The sequence below is a fragment of the Lissotriton vulgaris genome, chromosome 4_1, assembly GCF_964263255.1.
Source record: "Lissotriton vulgaris chromosome 4_1, aLisVul1.2, whole genome shotgun sequence".
Lineage (NCBI taxonomy): Eukaryota > Metazoa > Chordata > Amphibia > Caudata > Salamandridae > Lissotriton > Lissotriton vulgaris.
In genome coordinates this window covers 1,585,400,493-1,585,416,427 of record NC_141691.1, presented here as the reverse complement: position 1 = coordinate 1,585,416,427, position 15,935 = coordinate 1,585,400,493, and positions in this window count along the sequence as shown.

The window sequence follows — 15,935 nt, the reverse complement described above, 5'->3', positions numbered from 1 at the left end:
CCGTCACTAACCTGCTATCCTGATACCGAAACACTTGAACTTTCAAAATTCCCTGATCCCACAGTGCCATCGAAAGAAGGGTATTTCCTGCGTCGAAAGGAGGGAGCCTCGGCTAAGTAGACCACGGACTGAGTTAAATCTCAGAACGGTGACCTAAACACTACCAAGGGTTACCCGGAGAGAAGCAAAACAAAGTCTGTGGTTCTGCCCGCTACCGAGCAGCTTGAAGATGATGGAAGCGCCAGATAAGAAGATGATGGAAGCGCCAAATAAGAAGATGATGGAGGCAACAGGAAATACCCACCACAGAAACCCAAAAGCAGACAGACTCCACAGCTCAAAGACAATCGCACTCTTCATCACAATCCTTTTCTGCTTTCTCCTCATGACCACACTCTGGATTGTGGAAGAAAATGCACCTGCTCACGAAACATTCCTGACCACTGCCCAGCCTACCACCATGAAGGAACATTATCTGATTTCGCTCTCTCCCCAACTCAGAGAGAGGCGAAAGGAATTCTGGAATAACTCCTTCGTACAACTACTTCACCAGCACAACCTTGCCACCAATGCCACCAACTGTTGGATCTGTGGGTTGCTACCCCACGCCACTGGACACTCGATACCATTCATCCCTTCACCTTTCTCAGTTCACGGCTCCTGTCTTGCTTGGCTGATGCTTCTGCAAGAAAGCTTTAAGGACAATGCCACCTCCAGCAAAACCGTAACGCATTTCTACCACGGGGTCTGGCGGAACAGAACAAAGACACACTTCTGCCCGCAGACCACCAACAACACAATCCACTTGGACATCCCTGCTAAAGAACAAATTGAAATGCAAGTGTTCAATAATCCAACCAGAACCACCTTCTCCTACCTGCGAAAACGAACGGCTGCCACTCTGACTGTGGCCCTGTCAGTCATCAACGTCACTGGCCACATGTGCATGGAAGGGCTTGGGACTCAGCTGGTAGGCCACAGTGCTTGCCGGTTTTCCAGAACTCTGGACTCCACCGACCCTCCTTCCTTTGTGGCATCTCCAAACACGTATTTCGTCTGCGGCACGAAGGCTTACACCTGGCTCCCCAAAGGCTGGGGGGGGCACTTGTTTCATTTCCTTCATCCTTCCTCCGACTTATGTGGCACCAGCAAATCATCACAGACAAAAACGAGCCAAGGACATTGAACAAGCCGACTCAACAGGAGCGCAGTTCATCGATGCTATGAAAGGACTTGTCCCCCTCTGGGGCCCGATGGCAAACAGCCGTGCCATCCGACATCTGACTCAAGCAGTTGAGACAACAATGAACAACACGGCTGGTATCCTTGCTAACAACACCGCTGCACTTCAAGCGGTCCGCTTGGTGGCCCTCCAGAACCGCCTTGTCCTAGATGTGGTTCTTGCGGATCGTGGTGGGGCATGCCGCATTATTGGGTCCAGCTGCTGTACGTACATACCGGACAACTCACCCTCAGTGTACAAAGCCATCGAACATCTTCATAGACTCTCTTCAGAAGTCCACCAAGAACAAGAAGAATGGTCGCTTGGTGGGTGGTTCTGGAGCACCGTTAAGAACTGGGGCTGGAGACTATTCACCATTATCCTGATTCCTGTGGTTGTAATATGCGGTTTATGCTTAGGAATTCAATGTCTACCACCTCTGTGTACATTATGCGTAAATTGTATTTGCCCTAAGACTGTGGACTTTGGAAACGAACATATGAGAGCAATATATGATGCCGAGGTTAGGAATTTGATGAAGATTGACATTGAGTAAGCAAGTTGGCTAAGATATGTTGAAAAGGGAGGACTGTTAAAGATTAGACTGCAAACGTCAACATTATCGGCGCCATCTTGCCCCTTTTCGAGCCCTTTCGTGCGCGTAAGCGGCAGCCATTTTTGAGCACCATGGCCTCCCTGCCCCTCGCTGATAGCCAGCGCGTCTCTCTCTCTCTTAACCTCGCAAGCATCCCCCCGCACGCTGACAACCCCCGCTCTCTCATGCCTTGGGTCATAAACCCCTCTTCAGCGCAGCTTCACCACAGAATCCCATCCTGTTCCCAGCGCGACACCTCCCCTCATTCCTTTCAGGGCCTCAGATCCTTTTGATGCAAACCCCCTTTTCCTGTGTCCCCGTTTGTCTTCCTTGTTCCCAGGCCGCCACCTGGCCCTGCGGATACTGTTTATTACCCCGTACAGTAGGAAGCTTCCCCTCCCCATCAAAAGACCCTCGAGCCGCTCAAAGCCCCCACCCTATGAGATCCGATCAACCCCATGCATTCCGTGAATCGGCGGAATGTCCTGCTGTGCGACAACCATCACCTGTTGTGACCGGGGTGGGGAATCCAACTGAAAATGTATGTGGGAACGGGCCTGAAGGGGAGATTCCGAGGATGTTCTTTCAAATATCAAAGTGTTGCGAGAATGTGTAACGTGCAATAAAGGTCATAAACCCTAGTATAAGAGGCCAGGCCTCAGAGATGTGGTTAGAGCACCTCGTGACGATACTTGCTGTCTGAATTGATGTGTTCTCCTCCGGAGAGAATAAAATCCTCGTTTCCTGCCTTCCAGTCTCCAGCGCCTGCTTCTTCATTGATTAACATTGGTGGGTCATAGAGGCGATACCGCCGGGCAACATAAAAGGGTCTTTGGTTACTGGTTGTCTTTGAAACCCTTTTTAACAAACGCCCCCTAGTCACTCATACATATACTCACTCATCATATGTAGTGATACACCTATACATCTTGTTACACACCGACAGTCATCAAAAAGTTACTCACACCCATACTCACACATGCAAATAAACTATTGAACATTCATTTATTTGCATATACAACTATACACACACTACCACATTACTTCTAAGAAAACTTACACATACTTACTCTCTTAAACAATCACTTATAGAAAAACATACTTATTTAAACAGGAACTCCTACAATCTCACATATACTCACTTATAAAGATCAATACTCACATATACTAGATTACAACATATGTCGTTACTGATAAAGACACTATTGAGACAGTCATTCACTCACTAACACACACATATACACACTCATCCACCCATACAGTCCTGCACATATGCTGTCTTCAAAACACATACAAACAGTGAGTCAGTCATTGATGCATCTATGTGCTAAGTAATTCTCCCACTAAACCATAGAGAGACTCATACTGATACTAAAAAAACATCTAATAACCCATATGCACACACACGTAGCTACTCACCAACCCATGCAGCGAATTATACATAAAGTGAAACACTGATACATATATTTAAATATTTAAACATTACTCGCTAATATATGTGTTCACTAAGATACACTTAATAAGCCAGTTAACCAATCCATTTTTTTTTTTTAAACATTCATTAAAACACTTATTTAAACATTTATTCTTCCATCGACCTTTACATATACATATATAAAACATATTTATTTTTCAGAAAGACACACATTCACTGAATGGTGTCATCAGTGATGTCACTGACCATGTCATGAGTGATGTAATATGTGACGTCATCAGCAGTGCATTACACGCACAAGTTATAGTGAGTCCAACTAACTATAACGTGGGAATTTCAATGGTTTTATGTCAGTAAAATTTCCATCTAACTATAACTGGTGTGAAACCTATGGTTTTTTCTGTGAATATATATATATATATATATATATATATATATATATATATATATATATATATATATATATATATATATATATATATATATATATATATATATATATATATATATATATATATATATATTACCTACTGGCGGTCGCCAGTAGGTAGTTATAGTTAGGATTGTTTTCTATAGGAAATCCGCAACATTCTATTGGGAATAACTTTGGCGCCGGTTGAGGAATCTGCCTGTACTTTTCCTTAAATTTGCCTCGCTGCGCTGCGCTCTTTCCCTGAAAGTATGGGGGGGGATTCGTCAAGCGGGGGCCGAGATAAAAGGGCGGTCCCAAAACGTGTTTTCCCCATGTTAATTTTCATAGGGCGGTTGGACTCACTTTTAGCCCGAACGGCTGAATGGATTTCCACAAAACTTGGCAAAATTGTAGGGACTGGTAGCCCGATGTGCCTTTGCTATGTCTCAAGATATGTGCTCCAGTGGATTTTGAGTAATTTAGGTTCAAAAAAATATATATATCTGGGCGGAGCCTAACCACACATCTGGTCTGATTGGCTGTCAGCAATTCATCCAAGAAGTGTTGGCAGCCATCTTGGGACCAATATACATGATAGCACCTCATTAAAAAGCATTGTAGTTAATAGAGGGTTTTAGGACTTTAGTTACATTATAAATCATTTGTTGATGGTACCATACTCATTTTAGGAATTGTGGTGTGCTCTAAGGTGATTTTACCATGTGAAAAAGCCTTCTGCTGTGATATCATGAATCATGTTTGAAAGAAAACTAATATCTCATGATTTTCCCACAGTGGTTTGGAAGGGGATCTATAAGCTAAACTGAAAGCATATTTTCTGTAAATTCACATTATCTTTCTCAGTCATGTGAGAATGAAGTCTGACATTCTCAGTAAAACATGTACATCCAACAAGGACAGAGACTGTCAGTTGATTCCTTTGTGTTCTACTGCAGCCTCCTAGAGTGTTCTAAAGAACAACTAGAGCGCTAACAGTCCTACTTATTACAAAGGTACAGCACACCTGAAGCCATCATGATGGGAATAAAGTGGTAACTCTTAAAACATTTAATTTAAAAAGGAACAAAATGAGGGGGTATGTTATGCCATAGAAAGTATTATTAGTGCTGCAGAAAGAAAATTAGGGCACATTTTGAGTGACTTCTCAAATCCTCTTCTATTTCATTAAAACATTCTGACATGCAGTCTCCCAAGATGGCCACCAGAGACGAAAGAGCCCAAATGTAGCCCAAATATCACCCAGATGTAGCCCAAGTATAGCCCAATGACAGAATGTCCCATAGTGTTCTAAAGAACAACTAGAGCGCTAACAGTCCTACTTATTACAAAGGTATGGCACACCTGAAGCCATCTTGATTGGAATAAAGTGGTAACTCTTAAAACATTTAATGTAAAAAGGAACAAAATGAGGGGGTATATTTTGCCATAGAAAGTATGATTAGTGCTGCAGAAAGAAAAATTAGGGCACATTTTGAGTGACTTCTCAAATCCTCTTCAATTTCATTAAAACATTCGGACATGCAGACTGAAACATGCACTTGGAATACCAGCAGCAGACTTCCCTGGTGAGCAGTAGCTTTATACAGTGATCTAATGAGCAACTAGAGTGCTAACATTCAGAATTTATGGCAAATGTGTGACACATCTGAATGCCTTCTTGATGGAACCAAAGTAAACAAGCATTGAAAATGCAATAGATCTCGCCCTCGTTTAAGTTAAAGCCATTCTGTTTGTAATGAGGTGGCTTTTTAGCTTTGCTTTTATTAGTGTTTTTTAAACTTTCATGTAAATAACATGCATCTGTATGCATATATGTATATGTATGCATGCATTTATATTTGTATTTATATATATATACAGATTATATATGTTTATATATGTATGTATATATATATATATATATATATATATTCACTGAAAAAACCATAGGTTTCACACTAGTTATAGTTAGGAAGTAGCATTTAAAAAACCTATTAAATTCACTGAAAAAACCATAGGTTTCACACCAGTTATAGTTAGCTGGAAATTTTACTGACATAAAACCATTGAAATTCCCACGTTATAGTTAGTTGGACTCACTATAACTTGCGCGCCTGTATTGCACTGCTGATGACGTCACATATTACATCACTCATGACATGGTCAGTGACATCACTCATGACATCACTGATGACACCATCCAGGGAATGTGTGTCTTTCTGAAAAATCAATATGTTTTATATTTTAGTTTCTATTTTTGAATATGTGTTTCAAGGGTTACATTACACTGAAAGGAGGTCTGTCACTCGGTCACAAGGATGGTGTCACTGTTTTTTTTATTCTTTTTTGTTGTTTTATATTTTTTTGTATCAGTATGAGTGTCTGTATGGTTTAGTGGGAGAATTACTTAGCACATAGATGCATCAATGACTGATTCACTGTTTGTATGTGTTTTGAAGACAGCATATGTGCAGGACTGTATGGGTGGATGAGTGTGTATATGTGTGTGTTAGTGAGTGAATGACTGTCTCACTAGTGTCTTAATGAGTAACTACATATGTTTTAATCTAGTATATGTGAGTATTGATGTATATAAGTGAGTATATGTGAGAGTGAGAGATTGTAAGAGTCCCTGTTTAAATAAGTATGTGTTTCTATAAGTGATTGTTAAAGAGAGTAAGTATGTGTAAGTTTCCTTAGAAGTAAGGTGGTAGTGTGTGTATAGCTGTATATGCAAATAAATGGATGATCAATAGTTGTTTTGCATGTATGATTATGTGTGTGAGTAACGTTTGGATGACTGTCGGTGTGTAACAGGATGTATAGGTGTTTCACTACATATGATGAGTGAATATATGTATGAGTGACTATAAAGAACTGTTGGTGAATGAGTGGATGTGTATATAGATGGTGGTATTACTGAATTGGTTGTTGAAAATGGTATGGGTATCTCTATTTTTTTGAAAATTTTAGTTTCTATTTTTGAATATGTGTTTCAAGGGTTACATTACACTGAAAGGAGGTCTGTCACTCTGTCACAAGGATGGTGTCATCAGTGATGTCATGAGTGATGTCACTGACCATGTCATGAGTGATGTAATATGTGACGTCATCAGCAGTGCATTGCAGGCGCGCAAGTTATAGTGTGTCCAACTAACTATAACGTGGGAATTTCAATGGTTTTATGTCAGTAAAATTTCCAGCTAACTATAACTGGTGTGAAACCTATGGTTTTTTCAGTGAATTTAATAGGTTTTTTGAATGCTAATTCCTAACTATAACTAGTGTGAAACCTATGGTTTTTTCAGTGAATTTCAAAGGTTTTTTAAATGCTAATTCCTAACTATAACGTGTGTGAAACCTATGGTTTTTTCAGTGAATATATATATATATATATTATATATATATCAATAAGAGTTGCCTCCAAACGAATGAAAACTCACTCAGGTAAGTTTAGCTTGTAGTAGATTTATTGGGCAGTAGCTACATGCAGGAAAGGTCCAAACAAAGTAGTCCTCTGTGTTAGAGCCTGACACGTTTCGTGATTGTCTCACTTCTTCAGAGGCTCGTTGTTTCAGGAATCACGCCCCCATACGTGCCACTACTTTAATAAAGATGACCAGTCCTCAGTGGGTGTGGCTGCTTGCGCTGCCTTCTGGGATCTGTAGTGGATGGAGATTATATATATATATATATATATATATATATATATATATATATATATATATCCACAAACTGTTGCCTGTTGAATGAAGTAAGCCTCACCAGAAGATATAGATTCTGCCACATTTATTCATGGAGAACACAGCGTGGGTAAAACAACATCTTGCAGCATCATACAGTCTTGCCTGACGCGTTTCGTGCGTGTAGCACTTCCTCAAAGGTGCTAGACTGAGCAGGAAAAGCCACGATCACTTCCTCAGTACTGCTTTTAAATGATGAAGTCCCGCCTTGTTGGGGGCGGCCACTACAGTGGCCTGATGGTACTTGTGGTACCGTTCTTGCTCGAGTGAGCTGTCCTGACAAGTCCCCATAAGCAAATAACACCCCAGTTAATTCGGCTGTGCTTAAGGGAGAAAATGCTGTTTTTGGTGAAATGAATCTAGCAGCGCAGATGTAAACATCAGCTGCACAACCCACTGGGGTGTTATTTGCTTATGGGGACTTGTCACAACAGCTCACTCGAGCAAGAACGGTACCATAAGTACCATCAGGCCACTGTAGTGGCCGCGCCCAACAAGGCGGGACTTCATTGTTTAAAAGCAGTACCGAGCAAGTGATCGTGCCTTTTCCTGCTCAATCTAGAGCCTTTGAGGAAGTGCTACACGCACAAAACGCGTCAGGCAAGACTGCATGATGCTGCAAGTTGTTGTTTTACCCACGCTGTGTCCTCCATAAATAAATGTGGCAGAATCTATATCTTCTGGTGAGGCTTACTTCATTCAACAGGCAACAGTTTGTGGATATATATATATATATATATATATATATATATATATATATATATATATATATATATATATATATATATATATATATATATATATATATATCTCCAAGCTCCAGTTCCTTCAAACATACCCAGCCGGGTTAGAGGGAAAGTCAGCACTCACGAAAACAGCAGCAGCAGTTTCAGCAGAAAATTTTTATTTAGCGAACAAACGTGTTTCGGGAACAAGTTCCCTTCGTCAGAGTTAACATCAGAATGCGTTACGCGGCACCATTATCTATGTTTGCAACCATTATAGAAACAAACAACGGACTAAAGTAATTGCACTCAAAATGCGCGCCATCTTAACTTGTGTTCAAATTGCATAGATAACCATAGAAACATTTCGCATTTCTTTAAGTTTCAACATGCGTGACATTTGTAACCATTCATCATTTTTCGACATATCGCACATATATGGCAATACTTGTCTCAAGAACGGTTCTTAAATAAATAATTGTGCCGTGAATCGGCTATCCATAACTGTATCCTATGAGAAATTGAATCCCACATCAAATACTGAATACAATTATTCATAAAACACCTCTCTGAGCAAATTAGCATTGTCAAAGACAATGCTCATTATATACAAGATGTATCTAATTTAAAGTGCTATTTTAAGCAGAATCTAGCCGTGGATCGGCAATTGCGGCCTGTCTGGCCGCTAACATCTCAGAGTAGTGTTGCTAAACAATGTCAAGCTTTGCAAATGGTTTTTGGTCATCAAGCAATTATATTATAATACAACTTCATTTTGAAAAATCAGAATTTCCATCACTAAAGTGTTTTCAGTATCGAACCAACACATGCATGCTAAGCATATGTCATTCAACCCAAGTGGGTTGACAATTCTTCCCCAATATTCAGTCCTTTCGGGGCCCTGGTTTCAAGATCAATAATGAAACGGGACTCCAATCTTCTCAATGTCTGTAATCTATTTCCTCCTCTGGGATTTTCTACCACTTGATCCAAACAGAAATATCTGAGGAGATTCCTGTCACTATTGTGTTTGATGGCAAAATGCCTGGCTACTGGGTACGTGAAGTCCTTGTTTGTTATAGCCCGCATATGCTCTAACACTCGAAGTTTAACAGGATTGATAGTACTCCCCACATATCTGTATGAGCAGGGACACATCAGACAGTATACTGCATGATCCGTATGACAGGACATAAATTTGGTGATTTTTCTCCCACCTCTACAGCCTGGTAGATCATACGACAACGTTCTTTTGCTAGCATAACAGGCTTTACATTTTCCACATGGAAAGAAGCCCTTAACGTCTTTAAGTGTCCCTATCAGTTTTTCCTGTGGTTGTAAAAAACTGTGAACCATCTCATCTCGTAGGGAACGTGCCTTCCTGAAGGTTAATAAGGGTTTCTCAGGGATGTCAGACCCAACTATAGGGTCGGATTTGAGAATGTGCCAGTGTTTGGATAAGATAGATCTTAATTTAAAGAAATCCGCAGAAAAAGGTGTGATCATGCGGAAGTTCGTTTCTTCAGTGGACTCAGTTTTTTTGTTCTCAAGAAGGGTCCTACGAGGTATCATTCTAACTTTCTTCAAAGTATCCTGAAGCAGGTTCAAATTGTAACCTCTGTTCTGGAATCTATCTATGCTGTCTGCAGCTGCTGATTCAAAATCCTCATCCTGTGTGCAGTTGCGTTTAAGTCGCATAAATTCCCCGTAAGGGATATTCTTAATTAGTTTACGGGGATGGCCGCTAGGAGCGTGTAGCACGCTATTGCCAGCGGTCGGCTTGCGATAGAGTTGGGTGCAGATGTGCCCATTTCTCGCAGTTACTTGGAGATCAAGGTAATTGACTCTTTCTTTATGGATCTCTCCTGTAAATTTGAGATTACACTCATTCTCATTTAGCACTTCTATGTACCGTTTAGCCTCATCTATGGACCCGTCCCACACTAGGAACAGGTCATCTATGTACCTGCTCCATAATACCACCTTGGTGTTCCAGGTGGCATTCCTGGGGGCCCAGGCTACCTGCTCCTCCCACCAGCCTACGAATAAATTCGCATAGCTGGGGGCGAAGCAGGAGCCCATCGCCATACCAGAACATTGTTGATATAGTACATCCTGAAAAAGAAAGATGTTATTATATAAGCAGAATCTTATAAGTTCCAATAGCATCTTATTGTGAGTAGCAAACTTCATTTCTCTTTTGTTCAGGAAAAATTCAACAGCTTTAAGACCTTGTTCGTGGTCTATGCAGGTATAGAGACTTGTTATATCTAAGGTGATTAGTACATATGAGGATTGCCAGACAAGAGGTTCCACTTTCTTTATAAAGGCTGTAGTGTCTCTGATGTAAGATTTAAGGGACAATACGAAGTTAAACAAAAAGTGGTCCAAAAATTTCGATAGATTTTCAGTGAGGCCTCCAATGGAGGAAATGATGGGTCTGCCCGGGGGTGTTTCAATGTTCTTATGCACCTTGGGCAGGTGGTAGAAACAAGGAAGTGTAGGGTTCAATGTCTTAAGAAAAAGATATTCATCAAGGTCAATCATCTGTCTGTCGTGCCATTTCTTTAGGAGATGGTGTAGTTCTTCAATACTTGCACAATATTCCTTTTTGGTGATAGTGATATAGCACGACGTGTCTTGGAGCTGGCGCATGGCCTCTGCAACATATTGTGGTCTGGACATGATAACAATGTTGCCCCCCTTGTCAGAGGGTTTACATACAATCGTTTTGTCCTCTGTCAAGCTCTTGATCGCCATTCGTTGTTCTTTCGTGATGTTATGATGTTTGTCCCGGTCATTGGGTCCAATCCTCATCATCATCAGATCCCTGATGACTACATCCGAAAAGATGTCGATGGCATCCATAGCAGTTTGGGGGAAAAATCTAGAAGCAGGTTTAAATTCAGTCTTGGGTGCTTCTTGGTCAATATTCACTCCCACCAATCTTTGAGTCAGAGAGTCACTTGTTGTGTATGGTTCCAGGTCAGCTTCTCGTCTTAGGTTCTGCAGAACCTCACAGGCAGTCAGATCATTGACGCATAGTAAATCAGTGTCTTTTTTGTTGTGAGTTTTTTCGCTTCTTTAGCAGTAGGATTTGTTTTGAAAAATTTATGTAATTTGACTTTCCGGACAAACTTATACAGATCAATTCTTGTCTGTGTATATTCCAAGTTTTTATATGGACAGAACGTGAGGCCCAATTTTAAAACGGACTCCTCAGCAGTTGTTAATTGTCTCTGTGAAAGATTAACAATGGTTAGCTGGTCCGAGGCATTTACACTCTGCCTCTCCTTTGGCTTCTGGTGACCCTTGCATTTGGTTTTGTTTGCCCTCTGCCTCGTCCCTTTCCAGCCTCCCCTTCTGGTTTGTCTACTTTTTCTGGGGGCTTCTTCTTGCCGTCCCGAAGCCAACTTTCTTGAATGACTGTAAACTCCCCCTGAAAAGGGGTCTTAGTGGTTGAGGTTGAGGGTGCTGCAGCAATGTTTGCCATCTCGTCTTCCGATAGCTCACTTGCAGTGACTTCTGAGTCGGAGGCCTCAACTCGTGTTTACATGTTGCCTTTCGGTATGAGTTTTTTTCTCGCAACCTCTTTCCGTGGCTGATCATACTTCTTGGAAAAAGTCAGAACCCTCCCCATTGCGTAGTCCGGTTCATCACGGTCACATTTTTCTTGTTTCCGCTGCTTAATTTTTGTTTCATACTTCTGTAGTCTCTTTTTCATATTGGCCCTCAGTTGTTCTTGTTCTTCCTTGTTGGGGTCCTGTGTGATCAGTTCTTCCAACGCCTCTATTTCTTTCACGCCCTTGTCACGGTCGCTCCACGCGAACTGAACCAAAATCTCCAGCATACCTTTGCAGGAGTTGGCTATATGCGCCGCCCATGTTTCTAACAATTGGGGATCAGGGTTCTCGTATGCGGGTACAGTAAAGATCCGAAGACCTCGAGGTACCCTCTGTACCTCAATGTAACCCTGCAAGGATGTACCCTCCCACCATTTGCGGAGTTCGCGTTCATATAATTTCTCCCGTTTTTGAAATTGGCTTGCTAGAGTGTTGGAGACTGCCACATTAGTTGTTGGTGGGAGTGGTGTTGTTTGAGCGGACATATATATATATATAGAGAGAGAGAGAGAGAGAGAAAGAGATAGGTAGTAGAAGTCTCTGCTATCCTTCTATCATCCAAAGAAGGCTGCCAACACTCACAAGTTGTGCTAAATTGTGTGTTTGTTATTTGCTTCCACCTTCAGCCAAAACTTTCCATAAAAAACCTTCTTCCACCCTAACTAGAAAGTTTTGGGTTGATCCATCAAGGTGGGGCCGAGAAAAAGGAAACACTCAAAACGCGTTTCCCCATTCATGTTTCTGTAGGAAAATTAGGCACAGCGATAGCTAAAACCGCTGAAAGTATTCACACCAAATTTGACAGAAAACTAGATCTTCGTCCAGAAAGTGTGCTCTTTGTGATTTACTTTAAAGCCATTCATTAGGTTTTGAGAAATTAAGCTTCATAAAAATTGTATATTTCATGCCATTGAGGATCTGCGGTGCCAACAGATCTTAGGGTGAGATCAGATTGGCTGTTATCACATCAGCAATGATGTGGCAGCAGCCAGTCCTAAAAAAAGATATAAGACGGGAGGGTAGAGATACCCTGCCTGCCTGGGTAGGTGGTAGGGGGGTCCCGGAGAGCCCTCGTCATGCACTGCTAATTACCATCCAAATAACATCATTTATGATATGTTCTATGACATGATTGATAACATAACTGCTACATCTGAAATTACATCATTCATGACAACACTGTGCGAGGCATGGACGCAAGTTATAGTTACTTTAGTGCTTAAGTTACAGTTACTTAGAATAAAAAAAACTGATGAATTTAAGTGGTTTTGTTCTTTTAAAAGGGTGTGTTTTAACAGACATTTTCTCCTAACTGTAATGTCCCTTTCATCTTTGTCTTTTTCAGTGAATAATATATATATATATATATATACACACACATATATATATCTGTATATATATATATATATATATAATCCTCAAAGTGCTTGCAAGCATAACGTGCACTCAGTAGTATGATTGCTCTAGTTGTTTTATTACTCAGAAAACATTACGCGTTTCGACACTGGATGTGTCTTGATCACACGTGTGATCAAGACACATCCAGTGTCGAAACGTGTAACGTTTTCTGAGAAATAAAACAACTTGAGCAATCATACTACTGAGTGCGCGTTATGCTTGCAAACACTTTGAGGATTTAATTAATTGTTCGGCATTTGGGTTCGCCGAAAAAACGCGCCACCTGACTATGGGAGCAGGATCCCGGAAGGACCCTTCTTTCGGAGCAGACTGATATATATATATATATATATATATACTACATATACACATACCCACACATTTACAAGACTCTGATTATCCAATTATATGACATTAGGTATGGTGGAATTTTAACCATGAGCATCCCTGCTCTCCTCCCCACTCTGTCTCCCCTCTGCTGGAAGCACGCAGCTGAATTCCTTGCATACTGCCTGAAAGAAAAAGATACATTCCTTAAAGTATTTCAGACTTTAGAGGTGCTGCTCATAGTTTCAATTCTGCTTTGCAGTATGACTTGACATTTATCCCCAAAAGTGGGACTTCTATTTAAAAGTAAGAAAAGCATTGAGAAGCTGTGACAGTCATTTGAAAACCCGAACTGTCTGGGGAAATCAGAGACATCTAGTCTCCCTAGGTACAGATAAATAGCAGTTACAGAGCAAAGAAAACTTGTTGCTTCCCCAATACATTTCTATTTTGCTCCTCTAATGGGAATGCAGCTTTACTTGCATTTTCACTTCAGGACCAGACTTTACTTGAGTTATAGGCGATGGACACATTCCTTTACTAAGTATGGATTTAATTAAGTCTACAGAGCATCGACTGATGAGTGTTTAAAATAAGCTTTTTTTGAAAGCTATTAGCATTGATCCCATTTGAAGGATACACAGATTTGTCAAGAAAGGGCCTATTTTTAGCAGGGATCGCACAAATTCAATTCCCCACCCAAATTCCCACTGAAATGTTTACTGTGCATCAACCAAGGTTAGCAAAATATTTTAAAATAAAATAATCATTTTGTTTAATTGTTTTTTAACATTAAATTACTTTATTAAATATTTTTAATTAGTTTAAATATTTTAATTTTACATTATTTCCTATGGAGTTTTATTTTAAATTCTGGCCTGCATTATTTGTTACTGGAGGGTGTTGCAGTATTGGCGATTGCCTAAGTATGGTACTGAACTTTCTCCAGCTCTGAACTGAAGTACATTTACTACTTTTGTGGGTCCTTTCAGCTGTAGTAACTTTAGATGTGCAGAATGTGAATAGCAATTGGCTTGCTGTTTTGTGGATCAATGCATGTCCTTTCCTAAACCCCTCCCTAATCTCCCTCCATTTAGTAGTGCATGTGCACCTTTTTCCTGCCATTCCCTCTCATATTTATTGCTAGGAAGTAAACTTACGTATGTGAGGATCTCTCCATAGAAAGATAAGCGTGGTGAAGGTGGAGATTTACACTCTTAGGTTTGAGAAATGCATTTTGTAGTAAGTAGTATTACTGTGGTACTAATTCACATACTACAAAATACAGTTTGTGAATCAGGGCATTAGGTGAAGAGCAACTCTATGGTAAAGCCTAGGAAAAACAACCCTATGGTAAAGCCTAGGAAAAAGTAAAAAAGTTAGCAAAAATTATTTTATGTTAAATATTAGTAAATTGATTTTATATTTTTATTAGAAAATGCTACAACTCCATCTACCTAATTGTGAATTAAATGTTTAATTCATTTAAATATATTAAATTACACTAACAATATTATTTTTAAGATATCCTACAAACAATCCCACCTAAAGTAAAATGTTTACATGTGTTTATTATGCATTAATAGTTACACATTTATGTTTATAATTAACTTAAAATATTGTATTATTTTAAAATGAATTTACATTTAATTTTAGATTAAAATTGGTTATTAATGTGTTTAATCATAAAATAATATTTATTTTTTTAAATTATGTTTATTTTTTTGCATGAAATGAATTATGTATATTTATTTAAAAAGTTGAAAAAATTAAGTTAATGTAATATTATTTCCTGCAGGGTTCTATTTTAAGTCCCTACTTCCATTAATTTCTATGGGAGGGTGTCTCAGTATCAGTGATTGGAAAGATGTGGTGTGTGACTTACTACTGCTTCTTTCTGGCAATAGTAACTTACACCATATAATTTAGCTCCACCCCTGTTGACTTCTCACCTATTCATGTATCCTAACCTTAGTTCCTAGGTCCTCTGGGTGTGTTACTTGTACATACAATTGTGACACCATGCCTTTCGTACCCAAGTGTGTGGTGATGAACGTTTTAAATGTTCTTTTCTTCCATGTAGCCACCAAACTGTTAATAGGTAGTAGTGACTGATGTCCAGCTGGTTGTATGAAGGACTTTACTTTACATCCTTGGAGGTTTCTCTTGCCATACAAAGTCCAACAATTACTGCTGAAATGCTTAGAAAGTGGGGTTTTCTATCCTGATCAGGAGTGCTTGAAAAATGTATATGAGTCTTGGCACCAACATTCTTTTTATAGCTGCCCATCCAAAAGATATACAAATGTTTCCACATGCTCAATTTGTTCTTGTTCTCCTCAATCAATGGTGCCACGATGTCTGTATACAACCCCAACACTGAAGGGGTTATGTTAGCACACAAGTATGTTAATGTCCTCTCCATTATTTGTAAGGGCATTTCTGTTTTCACATA